The following is a 15,774-nucleotide window of genomic DNA, read 5'->3' on the forward strand; positions in this document are numbered from 1 at the left end:
GTTATCTTGACATTTTATGGGGCTAATTTATGAATTGATTCTGGAGCCTGACTGATGTACTTTTTGGGGGGCACAAATACAACACTGATATGAGGGCATATGACCAAGTGGTGATGGGGTCCCAGCCATGCTTGAGAGTATTGTAAACAATGCTGTCAGAGCCCTCTGCTGGACAAACTGTGTAATGACACCATTAAAAAAATGCTTTTATGCGTTTTCTCTGTAAAATAGTAGTTTTCATATCAGCAAAAATTATGCTGATACATTTTTGAAAGCCTCATATCAGCAAATAATATCAGTCAGGTTCTAACTGATTCAGTGTAGATCTAATTCACAGATTAATTCATAGCAATTACTTGCAGGATTATTTTTGTATCTAACTTGAAATTATTAGTTAACTCTCCCTACACCTTCAGATTTGTCTAATTTTGTCTTTCTGATTTTTTTCATTGGTGAAAAGGAATGATTTACAAAAGAAAATGCACAGTTTCATTTGGAATTGTTGTTTATCTTTTTTAAGATAATGGTTTATAACAACTTATCAAAAAATTACCACTGCACAGCTGTAAAGACACGCACAAGCTTGTGTTTTATACTTTAACTAAAACAAACGTAGAGTATTTTTCTCTTTTGTGTGTCTGTCAGTGGAGGAGTAACAAGAAGACAGAGGACAGGAATGAGAGGAACAGTAATAGCCAGTAAGACAGTAGCAGGGCAGTATTTCTGGTATTTATATTTCTGTTTACATTTTGAAAATTGTTTTTTATTTTTTATTTTGATACTCTGTGTGTTTCTTACCCTGTGTGCTGCTGTACAATGCTGCTGGAACCTCGATTTCCCTGAGGGAGTCTCCCCAAGGGATTAATGAAGTTCTGGCTGATCTAATGTATTCTAAAGGGGAAAAATCATATAGAAAATGTACTGTGTAGTTTGTACACGGGGGCAGAGTATTACTGATTCTGCCTCATTGTATAATGGAGTGATTTAAATTTGAAATTGCTCTGCGTGCACAATAAAAGAGAACAGCTGTTATACATCCTTATCTTATCTTAATATATAGTCAGGAGGACCATATAGTCAGGAAATGATGATATATATATATATATAATATATAGTCAGGAGGACCATCAAGTTGACATTCACCATTCAGCAGAATGTGCACTGATCGGGTCCTATTGCGGCCACCAGGTCCCACTGAACCCAAGCAATCTGTGCACTCCATAAGGGTCTTTGGTTATACTAACATGATTAAAAATGGATCATATTCTTCTCGGTTTAATCGTAGAATCAGAACCTGGTGACAACAAGAAAGGGGAAGATGACAGCCCAACATTCAGAGGAGCCTGAGCAAGAATAGTGCCACCTAGAAACAGAGGAGTCTCGATGTTGACTCCAGTCTCTGTCACACATGCACTGCCATACTGAACATATGCTGATGAGCTTTGTGTCACATGACTGGTGTGAAAACAGAAGAACACAAACATCTGAAGATGAAGAAAAAGTCATTTTACCTGAATGAATGTCTAACTGTGGTTGTGACAAGATTTAGGAACTTCTGTCGGTAAGGGTCAATTGAAGGATGACGAGAGGTTTCAGCAGTGTACTTTTTGCATCACATCCCGGCTCCTGCATGTGCTGCCCAGATGGTAGTACATCTGGACAAACAGAATTACATACAGTGGCCTCCAAACGTATTCAGCCCCTTGGTATTACACACATTTTAATTTGTTTATGTCATTTCAAATACAAAAAGTAAATCAGGCTTCTCAGTATAAACATTTCTAAAATGATCTTCCTTAGACTAAAACTCAAAGAAAATCTCTACACCTTGACATAAATTAATAAAAAAAAAATACAAAAACCAAGATGATGCATAAGAGGTTGCATAAGTAGTGGGCCACTTTGGTATAATACCTGTAAATAATCAGTTTTGTTACCAGTTTTTTCAGACAAGTCAGGGGATGGATACATGAACATTTTCAAGTCACTGAATATGTCTTAAACTTTATTTACATCATTTATGAAGAAATATAAACAGTCTGGCACTCTATGGTAAATCTGTGTGGAGCAGACAGTTCTCAAAAACTGAGTGACTGTGCAAGAAGGAGAAGAGTGAGGAAAGCCACCAAGACACCCAGACAACCCAGAAGAAGTTACAGGTTTCTGTAGCTGTGATTGGAGAAACTGTGCATAGTGCATGTTTTGCATTTTGTATCCCCAGTTATACAGCTTCATGATGAAGTGGTACAGAGGAGGATTTTCTTTTACCATAGCATCAAATCTAGGCTTTCATCTCAGATGTACTTTCTATAGCAAATTGTAGCTGAACTTTCAGGTCTTCTTTTTAAGAAAATCCTCCTCTATACCACTTCATCATGAAGCTGTATAACTGATATGTATCCATCCCCTGACTTGTCTGAAGAAAACTTGCAATGAAACTGATTATTTACAGGTATCATACAAACGTGGCCCATTACGTATGTAACCCATCATCTTGGCTTTTATATATTTTAATTAATTTATATCAAGTTGTAGAGATTTGCTTTGAGTTTGAGTTTAAGGAAGATAATTTTAGAATTTTTTTTTTTTACCTTGAGAAGCCTGATTAATTTTTGTATTTAAAATGGCATAAATAAATTAAGATGTGTGAAATACCAAGGGCCCAATCCTTTTGGAGAGCCCTATAGGTGAAATAAAAAACTCCAGACAATAGCCAGGCTTGAGTTTCCAAACATTGTTCAGACTTAATAATAATCCTTAGTGTAAAGCGCCTAACCGTAACATATACCTCTGCATATGTGTTGTCCACAGCCCATATATGGGTAAAGAGGTGGATCATGGGTGAGACCATACCTGGGCAAGACAGCAAGTGAAATCTGAATCCCAACACGCTCAGGTAGCTGGTTAACCTATTTTGGGGGGGCTGAGTGGTTTTCTCTTCACAGTTTGGCTTTTCTTGTGGACATTAAAAATTATGACCCTCTTATTTCCTCAGTAATCATGAATTAACTGGACTTAATGACATGAACCTACCGATAGCTGCTTCAAATGCGAACACCATTGGCATGTAAAATTCCATCATATGATAATCCGAACACCGTTACCATCAATGGAACTGAGGTGGACATTGTGGACTACTACAAGTACCTCAGTGTCCACACTGACAATAAACTAGACTGGACTGTAAACACAGATGCTGTGTGTAAGAAAGGTCAGAGCCAACTGTAGTGTTGTGAAAGTGTAATGACACGGACCCACAACAGGGGGCGTAAATGAACTGACAATGAAAATGCCAAATATAACAATTTAATGTTGTGAAATGTGCACAATGGAATACAGATGCTGCTTTTAGGTAACAGTCAATTAAATCACAGGTGACGTGTGGGCAGGCTCGAGGATAGGAGACGCCTGTCCAGAGAAGAGCCGGGCCCCACACAATTTCCACTGCCAACGGAGACCTGCAACACACCGGAGCCGCCAAGTCCTGAGTCTCCAGGGGCCACTGCCTCCAGCTGTCAGATCTGGTACTGCTGGCGGGAAGAACAAACAGGTTATGGTGGGTGTGCGAACACCCAGCAAACAATCAGCAAAATCACAGTTCTTTCCTGAGGGAAAAGTCCTCCACTCCCAGGTAGCAGGAAAACTGAATACGTGCAGTGCCTAATGTAATACTCAGGAAATTTAGGAGTGGAAACGCCAGCTCCTCCAAATTCCCACAAAACCAGCTCCAAGCTGAAAGTCATGAAGGTTACGACTGCAAACTGAGTTCAGAAGCAATTATGTGCTTACGGCACAGAGAAGGCTGAGAGGTTTACCTGTCGGGTAAGCTGATATCTCGGCAGGGAGGTGGAGTCACTGCCCGGCTTATGTAGAAGGATCTGATGATGGTGATGAGTGACAGCTGTCATCCCGGTGCGGTGATGATGTGTGACAGCTGTCATCCCGGTGCTCCTGGTTGCTCTTGGGAGGCAACTGCGCCCTCTGGTGCCTGAAGCCCACCTTCAGACAGGGCGCCCTCTGGTGTTGGGCCAGCAGTACCTCCTCTTCTGGCGGCCCAAACAACAGGACCCCCCCCCCCCCCTCGACGGGCCTCCTGGCGCCCGACCAGGTTTGTCGGGATGTCGGTCGTAGAAATCGGCCAGGAGGGCCAGGTCCAGGAAAGCTCCTCTTCACCCAGGAGCGCTCTTTGGGTCCATAACCCTCCCAGTCCACCAGATACTGAAACCCCCGGCCCTTTCGACAGACGTCCAGGAGCCTGCAAACCGTCCATGCAGGCTCCCCGTCGATGATCCGGGCAGGAGGTGGCGCCGGTCCGGGGTGCAGAGGGTTGAGGTGTGGTGTGGTTTAATCCAGGAGACATGGAATACTGGGTATCCGCAGTGAAGCTGGCAGCTGCCAGTTTCACTGCGGCCGGGCTGAGGACCTTGAGGATCTTGAATGGTCCGATGAAACGGTCCTTCAGCTTGGGGAGTCTACTTGCATTGGAATGTCCTTGGGTGAAAGCCACACCTCCTGCCCGGGCTTGTATGCAGGGGCTGGGAACGCCGGCGGTCTGCATGGGCCTTGGCCCTGGGCCGGGCCTTTAGCAGGGCAGAGCGGGCCATGCACCACACCCAACGGCACCTCCGTAGGTGGGCCTGGACCGCGGCACACGACCTCTCCCTCCACGATCGGGAACAATGGGGCTGGTACCCAAAGCACACCTCAAACGGGGAGACGCTGGTGGCAGAGGACACTTGGCTGTTATGAGTACTTGATCCAGGCCAGATGGTTGCTCCAGGCCGTTGGGTGCACGGAGGTCACGCAGCGGAGGGCCTGCTCCAGTTCCTGGTTCGCCCGCTCTGCCTGTCCGTTCGTTTGGGGATGGTACCCGGACGAGAGGCTCACGGTGGCCCCCAGTTCCCTGCAGAAACTCCTCCAGACTTGTGAGGAGAACTGAGGACCACGATCTGAGACAATGTCATTCGGGATCCCATGCAGACGTACGACATGGTGGACCAGGAGGTCTGCTGTCTCCTGGGCCGTCGGGAGGTTTGGGAGGGCCACGAAGTGGGCCGCCTTGGAGAACCGGTACACTATCGTGAGGATGGTCGTCATGCCCTGGGACGGTGGGAGGCCCGTGACGAAGTCCAGGCCGATGTGGGACCAGGGGCGATGAGGCACGGGCAGCGGCTGGAGGAGTCCTTGTCCTTTTTTGTGATCCGCCTTGCCCCTGGCACAGATGGTACAGGCCTGGACATACTCCCGGATGTCAGCCTCCATAGACGCCCACCAGAAGCGCTGCCGGACCACTGCCACAGTCCTTCGCACCCCTGGGTGGCAGGAGAGCTTTGAACCGTGACAGAAGTCAAGGACTGCAGCCCTGGCCTCTGGTGGGATGTACAGTTTGTTCTTGGGTCCAGTTCCTGGGTCCGGGTTCCGTGGCAGGGCCTCCCGGACGGTCTTCTCCACGTCCCAGGTGAGGGTGGCCACGATAGCGGACTCAGGTATGATGGTGTCCGATGGATCTGACAGCTCAGTTCCGACTTCCTCCTTGTGCACCCGGGACAGTGCATCGGACCATTGGTTCTTGGTCCTGGGGTGGTACGTGATCTGGAAGTCAAAACGACCAAAGAACAGTGACCAGCGGGCTTGCCTGGGGTTCAGACACTTGGCGGTCCGGATGTATTCCAGGTTCCGATGGTCCGTGAAAACCATAAATGGTACCGCTGCTCCCTCCAACAGGTGTCTCCACTCCTCCAAGGCCTCTTTCACCGCCAGGAGTTCCCGATTGCCGACATCGTAGTTCCTTTCAGCCGGGTCAACCTGCGGGAAAAATAGGCACAAGGGTGGAGGACCTTGTCGGACTCCCTACTCTGGGACAGCATGGCTCCTATCCCTGAGTCAGAGGCATCCACTTCAACTATGAACTGGCGGTTAGGATCGGGCTGCACCAGAACTGGTGCAGTCGAGAACCGGCGTTTCAACTCCCTAAACGCGGCTTTGCACCGATCCGACCAGGTGAAGGGGACTTTAGGGGAGGTTAGGGCCGTCAGGGGGCTAACCACCTGGCTATAGCCCTTTATGAACCTCCGATAGAAATTTGCAAAGCCGAGGAACTGTTGCAGTTTCCTACGGCTTGTGGGTGGGGCCAATCTCTCACCGCTGCTACCTTGGCTGGATCAGGGGCGACGGAGTTGGAGGAGATTATGAACCCCAGGAAGGACAAAAAAGTGCGGTGGAATTCACACTTCTCGCCCTTCACAAACAGCCGATTCTCCAATAACCGCTGCAGGACCTGACGTACATGCATGACATGGGTCTCAGGATCCGGGGAGAAGATGAGAATATCGTCCAGGTATACAAAGACGAACCGATGCAGGAAGTCCCGCAAGACGTCATTTACCAAGGCTTGGAACGTCGCGGGCGCATTTGTGAGGCATGACCAGGTACTCAAAGTGACCTAACGGGGTGTTGAATGCCGTCTTCTACTCATCTCTCTTCCGGATCCGAACCAGGTGATATGCATTCCTAAGATCCAACTTTGTGAAGATTTGGGCTCCATGCAAGGGCGTGAACACTGAATCTAACAGAGGTAGCGGGTATCGAACTGTGATTTCGTTCAGCCCTCTGTAGTCAATGCATGGATGGAGTCCGCCATCTTTCTTGCCCACAAAAGAGAAACCAGCACCCATCGGGGAGGTGGAGTTCCGGATCAACCCGGCAGCTAAAGAGTCCCGGATGTAGGTCTCCATTGATTCGCGCTCCGGACGTGAGAGGTTGTACAGCCTGCTGGATGGGTACTCGACGCCCGGGATCAAATCAATGGCACAATCATACGGACAGTGCAGGGGCAGCGTGAGTGCCAGATCTTTGCTGAAGACATCAGCAAGGTCGTGGTACTCGGCTGGCACCGCCGCAAGATTGGGGGGAATTTGAACCTCCTCTTTAGCTGTCACACCGGGTGGGACCGAGGATCCTAAGCACTCCCGGTGGCAGGTTTTGCTCCACTGAGGCACAACCCCAGATGGCCAATCTATCCGGGGATTGTGCTTTACCATCTATGGAAAGCCCAAAATCACTCGGGAGGTAGAAGGTGTTACATTAAAACACAATCTCCTCCCTGTGATTCCCAGACACAACCAACGTCACGGGCTGTGTCTTGTGTGTGATTAGTGGAAGAAGGGTGCCATCTAGTGCCCGTACCTTCAATGGTGAAGGGAGGGCCACTAGAGGAAGCCCTACTTCCTTTGCCCATCTGCTGTCCCAGATTCCCTGCCGACCCGGTGTCCACCAGTGCTGGGGCGTGAAGGGTTAGATCCCCACTCAGGATCGTGACTGGGATACGTGCAGATTTACGTGGTTCCCCGCGTGAGTGTTATGGCCCACCCTTAGCCCACTCTCTAAGGGCGGGCGTTGGTGTTTAACCGCTTGGGGCAGTTCTTCTGTATGTGCTTGCTTGAGCCGTAGAAAAACACTCCCCGCGGGCCAGCCTCCGTTGTCTATTGTCAGATTTAACTTTGGCCCTGCTCGTGTCCATAGCTTTGTCAGCAGGGGGAGCTGTTGCCACACGGAGCTCTCTGGCTGTGGAGCGTGGGGACGGCGGCACCCTTTCGGACCTGGAAGGAAGAGGGACAGCTCGTGCCCGGCCACGCCCTTCGCCTCACTCCCAACGACGTTCTTCCAATCGGTTATCTAACCGTATAACCAGGTCGATAAGCCCGTCTAAATCCCACGGCTCGTCCTTAGCCACCAGGTGATCCTTTAGGACCGGAGACAGTCCGTTTACAAAGGCGGCGCGGAGTGCAACAGTATGCAAAGATGAGCGAACACTGCAACAAGAAGTCTGCGCACGTCTCGACACAACGAATGTCTGTATTCCACTGGAATGTCTGTATTCGGCACCAGGTCAGCAGGAGAGGTGCTGCAGCTGCGCCCTGTGCGCCTGCTTCCACCTGCGCGATGAGAGCCTCCATCCTCCGATTGAGTATGACGTTCTGCTTGGTCACTAAATCCAACCGAGCAGTGAAGACGGTTAAGATCTGCTGCAACTCACCTAACACGTCTCCTGCTGGCGCCTGTGCACCTTGCGTTTCCATTGATTGATGGGATGAGACAATTTTAACTCCATATTTAATTGTCTCATTAATATTTGTAAATGCACACAGGGTGATCTACAAATAATCATTGATTTGCAAATGTGTTCAGATATCCACAAATGCAAATTTCATATTTGTAACTTGTAAACTGGTCTTTGCAAATAATGTTGTATTTGCACACTGGATATCCACTAGATGGCAGTGTGGTTCCATTCATTGATGTGGCTGAAACTATATGCTCCCGGATGACTCTTTAATCGTGATCGTTACTGAGTTTTTAAAATGCTTATCGCAAAGCGTTCTTTTTTTTTACGACATAATGCAAGTTTTATAAGTCCGCGGACACTGATCTGTGTGTTACAGATACAAATCAGTTTCCGCGGATCCGCGGAGCCTGGCTGTTGCGACAGTTGTCGTAAAGCGGGACTGGTTGGTTGCTGCGGTGACGCTGTGTGGCTCCTGTGCGAAGCTTAGCGAAATGTAGCAACTTTTAGAACTTTCAAGTTTTTAAAAGAAGAATTTTGCAGCATGTCTGTGTCACGGAGCATGCACAGGCGCAATGCCGTTTAATACGCTTATTTGAACCACTGCGTTAAAGAGTACAACACTAACACCCCCGCCCCCTTTCCCATGATGAAATCCGCGGACACATAATTAAAAAAATAATTCAGCTTGCCACATCAATGAATGGAACCACACTGCCATCTAGTGGATATCCAGTGTGCGTGTGTATTTGTGAATCATTCGGCATTTGTTTGTGGATCTGTGGTCGCGAAATAATGTCTCAAAATGACGTCGCAGAGGAAAGCGATGAATGTGTGTAATTGGTGATCCACAAATGCTGAAATTCAATTCACAAATACAATTTCCAGTTTTACAAATGTAATTTTTTTTTTTTACAAATTAAGTATATTTGCAAATACAACATTATTTGCAAAGACTAATTTACAAGTTACAAATATGAAATTTGCATTTGTGGATATCTGAACACATTTGCAAATCAATGATTATTTGTAGATCACCCTGTGTGCATTTACAAATACGTATTAATGAGACAATTTTAACTCCATACTTATTCTCTTATTATTTCATTTGACGCAAATATTGGCACAAACATGACTAAATAATCATGGCCCACCAAGAAAAAAACCTCTCAAGTCATCGCTGCTATACATGTGCATACAGCAAGTTTCTCTTATGACCTGAGACTTTTTACTTGAGTGTAACGGATGCATCTGATTTTCTTGTTTCTTCAGGTGGCCTTAGATTGTGTTCTGTATCAGCCTCATGGTTTCTGTTTGACCGCATGAGTAAAGAGAGAAAGGTGCTGCAGAGCAACTTACATTAGTGTTATTGCAGCTTCAGGGCAGAGAGATGCTTTAACATTGTGTTAACACAGGCAGATTTATTAATACCCTCTCGGCAACATATGGGCTACTCTTTAGTGTTCTTACATAACTACCTTGATGTGTGGAGGAGGCAAAGAGCAGCATCCAGCACCACGTACAGCCCACACAAACACAATAGAACAGAGAGCGGAGTTAAACAGAGAGGTAACACGACGCAGAGAGAGAGAGAGAAGAGAGAGAGAGAGAGAAGAGAGAGAGAGAGAGAGAGAGAGTGAAGTGAGAGAGAAAGAGAGAGAGAGAGGCTGGATGCTGCTTTCAGAAATTAGGGTCCAGTTCAGTGATGGGAGAAAACAACATACCTGGAAAGGATTTTTTAATTAAAAAAAAACCCTTAAATCTTCCTATGTTACTTAAAAATACTTGTATTCTAAATATTTGTATGGGAAGGCCTATGATGTATTATGAATGCTGTACCCAACCATTGTGGTGAAGAAGGAAGCGAGCCAGAAGCTGAGGCTCTCAATTTACCAGTCGATTTATGTTTCTGTCCCGACTTATAGTCATGATTTTTTAAGAATTCACTGAACGAACAAGGTCACAGATATAAGTAGTGGACATGAGGTTCCTCCATTGGGTATCTGGGTTTATACTCCTGGACAGGGTGAGAAGCTTGACTATCCGGGAGGTATTCTGAGTAGATGCTTCTTCGCATCAAAAGTAGCCAGCTGAGGTGGTTCAAACATCTGGTGAGGATGACCCCTGGTCCTCTTCCAAAGGAGATCTTTCAAGCACAGGCAACTGGGAGGAGACCTTGTAGATGACCCAGGAAATGCTGGAGGGATTATACAGTTGTATGAAAAAGTTTGGGCACCCGTGATGATTTCCATGATTTTCCTTTATATATTATATTATTATTATTATTATTATTATTATTATATTATATTATATTCCTTTATCGTAAATCATTGGTTGTTTGGATCAGCAATTTCAGTTAAATATATCACATAGCAGGCAAACACAGTGATATTTGAGAAGTGAAATGAAGTTTGTTGTTGTGTGGGCCGCTGAAGAGGAGGTACTGCTGGCCCACCACCACCAGGGGCGCCCCGCCTGGAGTGCGGGCTCCAGGCACCAGAGGGCGCCGCCGCCTCACGGGAGCAGCCAAGGTGACAGCTGTCACCCATCACCTGAGACAGCTGACAGCAATCATCAGTGGGGTATATCAGCAGGACGGCATCTCCACCTCATTGCCGAGATATCGTTTCTACCTGAGAGGTAACGTATCAAAGCTGACGGAGTATATCCTTTTGGATTTGTGCTTAGTTTGTGGATTACTGTTCCAACGAGAGGTGGAGGTAACTTCCCTGCTGTTCGGAGTCCTGGGTGCAAACGCGCCCCCATTTAACTGTTCTTTGTTCCTCGCCAGCAGTACCAGGTCCGACACGCGGAGGCAGTGGCCACCTGGGAGTTCGGGACTTGGCGGCTCCAGTATTCCCGGGGTCCTGTGGCGGAGGAAGCCGTGTGGTTCCGGTCTTACCTTGGAGAGGCGTCTCCTATCTTCGAGCCTGCCCACACGACACTTTTGTGAATTGACTGTTGTCCATTTCCGTGATTGGTTGTATTCGTTGTGCACATTCACAACAGTAAAGAGTTGTTATTTTGACTTACTCCATTGTCCGTTCATTTGCGCCCCCTGTTGTGGGTCCGTGTTCCTACACTTTCACAACAGGATATCTCGGCCAGCGTCATGGATCCCGAGGGGCATCAACCGGCTGTTGAACGGCCAATGGAAGAACAGGGCGCACAGGCGTCCGCAGGAGGGTAATCGGTGAGTTGCAGCGGATCCTCACCGCTTTCACGACTCGGTTGGATTTGATGACCAAGCAGAACGTCCTCCTGAACCGCAGGGTGGAGGCTCTCGCCGCGCAGGTGGAAGCGCGCCTCCGGGCGCCGCTGCGGCTCTCCCCCCGTCGACCCTGTGCGTAACAGCGACGTTCCACTGGTTGTCCAACGACCCCTCCCACCTTCCCCTGAAGCATACATAAGCCCCCCAAGCCGTACGGAGGCTGTGTGGAGACGTGCACGGATTTTCTTATGCAGTGTTCGCTCGTCTTCACACAGCGTCCCGTCATGTACGCGACCGATGCTAGCAAAGTAGCTTATGTGATAAATCTGCTTCGTGGTGAGGCACGCGCTTGGGCTACAGCGCTCTGGGAGCAAAGTTCACGGCTCCTTCTGACATATGATGGGTTTGTGAGGGAGCTCAGAACAGTGTTCGATCACCCTAATAGAGGAGAGACCGCTTCAGCCGTGCTGCTGTCAATGAGACAGGGGCGCCGGAGCGCAGCTGCCTATGCAGTCGACTTCCGCATCGCGGCTGCGAGGTCCGGCTGGAATAGCGCTGCCCTCCGCGCCGCCTTCGTAAACGGACTGTCGTTGGTCCTCAAGGAGCACCTGGTGGCTAAGGACGAACCGCGGGATTTAGATGGGCTCATCGATCTTGTCATACGATTAGACAATCGGTTAGATGAGCGCCGTCGGGAACGAGACGAAGGGCGTGGCCAGGCACGCGTCGTCCCTCTCCCTTCCGGTTCCGACCGCGTTCCGCCCTCCCCACGCTCCACGGCCCCTGCGCTCCGTGCGGTTACAGCCCCCCCTGCTGACGAAGCTATGGACACGAGTAGGGCAACATTTAGGGCACCGGGTACACAAAGGAGGCTGGCCCGGGGCGTGTTTTGTTTGTGGCTCGATTGAGCATCAGCTAAGAGACTGCCCCGAGCGGTTAAACACCAAACGCCCGCCCCTAGAAGCTGGGCTAGGGTGGGCCGAGACATTCACGTGGGACACACCCACATCGCCACACACGACTCCCAGTTACAATCCTTTATGAGGATTTAACCCTGAAGGCCCCAGCACTGGTGGACACGGGCTCAGAAGGGAATTTGCTAGACAGCCAATGGGCCAGGGAGATAGGGTTCCCTCTGGTGGCGCTTACCTCGCCTGTGCAGGTACGGGCGCTAGATGGCTCCCTACTCCCTCCAATCACTCACAAGACACCACCAGTAACTCTGGGTGTCGGGGAATCACCGGGAGGAGATCGAGTTTTTTTGACTCCGGCCACCTCCCGTGTGATTTTAGGTTTCCCCTGGATGTTGAAACACAATCCCCGAATCGATTGGCCGTCCGGGTAGTGGTTCAGTGGAGCGAAACCTGCCATCGGGTATGTTTAGGTTCCTCGGTTCCTCCCGGTTCCCAGGCCAGGGAGGAGGTCAGAGTCCCGCCCAATCTAGGGACGGTGCCGGTGCAGTACCATGACCTTGCAGAGGTGTTTAGCAAGGATCTGGCGCTCACCCTTCCCCCACACCGCCCGTATGATTGTGCCATTGATCTGGTTCCAGGCGTTGAGTTCCCGTCCAGTAGGCTGTACAACCTCTCACGACCTGAACGCGAATCAATGGAGACCTACATCCGGGACTCTTTGGCTGCCGGGTTGATCCGAATTCCACCTCCCCGATGGGTGCGGGTTTCTTTTTTGTGGGGAAAAAGGATGGCGGATTACGTCCATGCATCGATTTCAGGGGGCTGAACGAAATCACGGTTCGTAACCGATACCCCTTACCCTTGTTGGATTCGGTGTTCACGCCCCTGCATGGAGCCAAGATATTCACCAAGCTTGATCTTAGCAATGCGTATCACCTGGTTCGGATCCGGAAGGGAGACGAGTGGAAGACGGCATTTAACACCCCGTTAGGTCATTTTGAGTACCTGGTCATGCCGTTCGGTCTTACCAACGCTCCCGACGTTCCAAGCATTAGTTAATGATGTCTTGCGGGACTTCCTGCACCGATTCGTCTTCGTATATCTAGACGACATACTCATCTTTTCTCCGGATCCTGAGACCCATGTCCGACATGTACGTCAGGTCCTGCAGCGGTTTTGGAGAACCGGTTGTTTGTTAAGGGCGAGAAGTGTGAGTTTCACCGCACCTCTTTGTCCTTCCTGGGGTTCATCATCTCCCCCAACTCCGTCGCTCCTGATCCGGCCAAGGTTGCGGCGGTGAGAGACTGGCCCCAACCCACAAGCCGTAGGAAGCTGCAACAGTTCCTCGGCTTGCGAATTTCTACAGGAGGTTCATTAAGGGCTACAGTCAGGTTGTTAGCCCCCTGACAGCCCTGACCTCACCAAAAGTCCCCTTCACCTGGTCGGATCGTTGCGATGCCGCGTTTCAAGGAGTTAAACAAGAAAACCTGTAAAGCCTACTTTTAGTACAAAATTCACGAGGTATCGTTAAGGGAATCGATAAGGAATCGGATCGATAAGCAGAATCGATAATGGCATCGATATCGATAAAACCTTATCAATACCCATCCCTACTGCTGACGCTCCAACACTTTAAAGTGTGGAATTAAGATACTGAGAAATAAGTGCACATTAATCAATTTTGTACATGTATATGAGTGTGAGTTGGTGCCCAGGGTAAAAGACAGAGTATTTGAGGGAGAATTCTGAAATAGATCTGTTGATGAAATAAAACTTTTCAGCTTGTTAAGATGATAACTCAAAGACAATAAATACTATCGTCTTCCTACCGTCCATATTGAATGATCATATAACTGGGATGAAGTAGTTAAAATATGGTTGATTTTTGTACACTGGATAAGGTGTAAAAGTTGGTTAGTTTCGCCTACTTAACAGATTTTAGGTAAAGCTGATCAAGATTATATTTCAGTAGAGTGATTAATGATTGGGGTATTGTTGTGTGACATATTTTTTGTGTGTTGCTGGTTTGAAATTGTGTGAGGTGATTCTTTTCTGTCTGGGGAAAAAGAAAAAGAATTCAGACTGACTGCTTCAATTAAACATTGCAGTATTTGGCCAATCTTGTCTCAGTAATCATGAATGAGCTACTGTGGAACTGACCAATTAGATCAATAAGTTCCAGCGGGTATTCATTGTCCGGAAACAGGCTCGTGTAAGCAATGAAGGCTTTGGGTTCTAAAACATTGCTATGAATCAGTTATTAAATACTGCTAAAAGATTGAAAAATTGTTGATTGACTGATCCACTATTTTTTGATGGCACATAACAGACAGAAGGGAGCAGTGGTTGTGGTAGATTCTCTGGGGACTATTAAAACTGATTGTGAGACTGTGATTGCATACCCGGTTCTTGACCTCCGGGCCCCAAACAGCCTGACAGAAGGTTGGCGAAAGAAAAAAAAAAAAAGTCTCCTATCAGTTCACTGTAATTAATAGTTCCGTTGAGGTCTACGCGTCGAGTACATGTGTATAATATGTTGTGTGTAATGTAACACAGGTCTTCTTTGGACCTGTGGATGTTTTTTGGGTTTTTATTTGAGAAGAGTTGGGTTATTTTGCTTGTTTGTTGTAGCAGTTGTGGTATTCTGTTCCTGGTCTGGGGTGTTGGAGGAGGAGCGTGTATACACACAGCTGCTGAGGGAAGCTCTAAATGCTCATCTCCCTCCTCCTCCTCCACACCCCCACAACTTGAGAAATTGAGAAATAGGGGTTTTACATGTAATTGATACTAATGTTTTAAAAGTGTTTGTAACTGTTAAATTTAGAGAGATATTGTTTATTTGATGTAATCAATTCCAGCTTTAATGTTGTTTTGCATTACGTTGCATTCAGTGTTCTATTTTTTGAAGCGTGGTTTGTTTTGGGAACAAAGTGTAATTTATCACTCCAGCCGAAGAGCAGAGCAGAAGGTTGTACAGTGTGTGAACAGTAAAACTATGCTGATTATTGTAACATGTTTTAATGCTCTGTTGAAAGCATTAATGTTGGTGAGGGTGAACTGACAGCAATGTAGAAGCAAAAATATAACTCAACATTTTGATCATCCTGTGTTTTGATTGAAATAAAACCGCTTCATTCGCGCCATCGCGTCGCGTGGCTTGAACTTTTGTGGTGCCACAATGCGTCCTTCCATAGGGATTACATGGCAACCTGTTGCCGCCGACGATCACATCACATGCGGTGTGATCGCGGCTGAATGGGAACAGCCGAAAAGAGAGAATAATCCAATAATGCTTCAAATGTTTGGTTGCCCTATATTTTGTTTCTTTTATTATATAAATAATACACAATAAGCCCCTTATGTTCTTTTACTTTTCAATGTTATGCGTGCAGCTATTTCAACATATGTACAGTACCTGTTATGTTTGCATTTGATGCATTAAAAACACCACGGGCTTACACGGACCGTAAATGCTGTACCTACCAGTTTTTGGTTTGCTTTTTAATTAAATAATATTATTAATTAAATTGGAATTAAAAGAGTTCAGTTTCTTACCTTCCTGGCAGAAATTGCAGGGCTTCATGATC

This window comes from Thalassophryne amazonica, chromosome 16, assembly GCF_902500255.1.
Source record: "Thalassophryne amazonica chromosome 16, fThaAma1.1, whole genome shotgun sequence".
NCBI lineage: Eukaryota > Metazoa > Chordata > Actinopteri > Batrachoidiformes > Batrachoididae > Thalassophryne > Thalassophryne amazonica.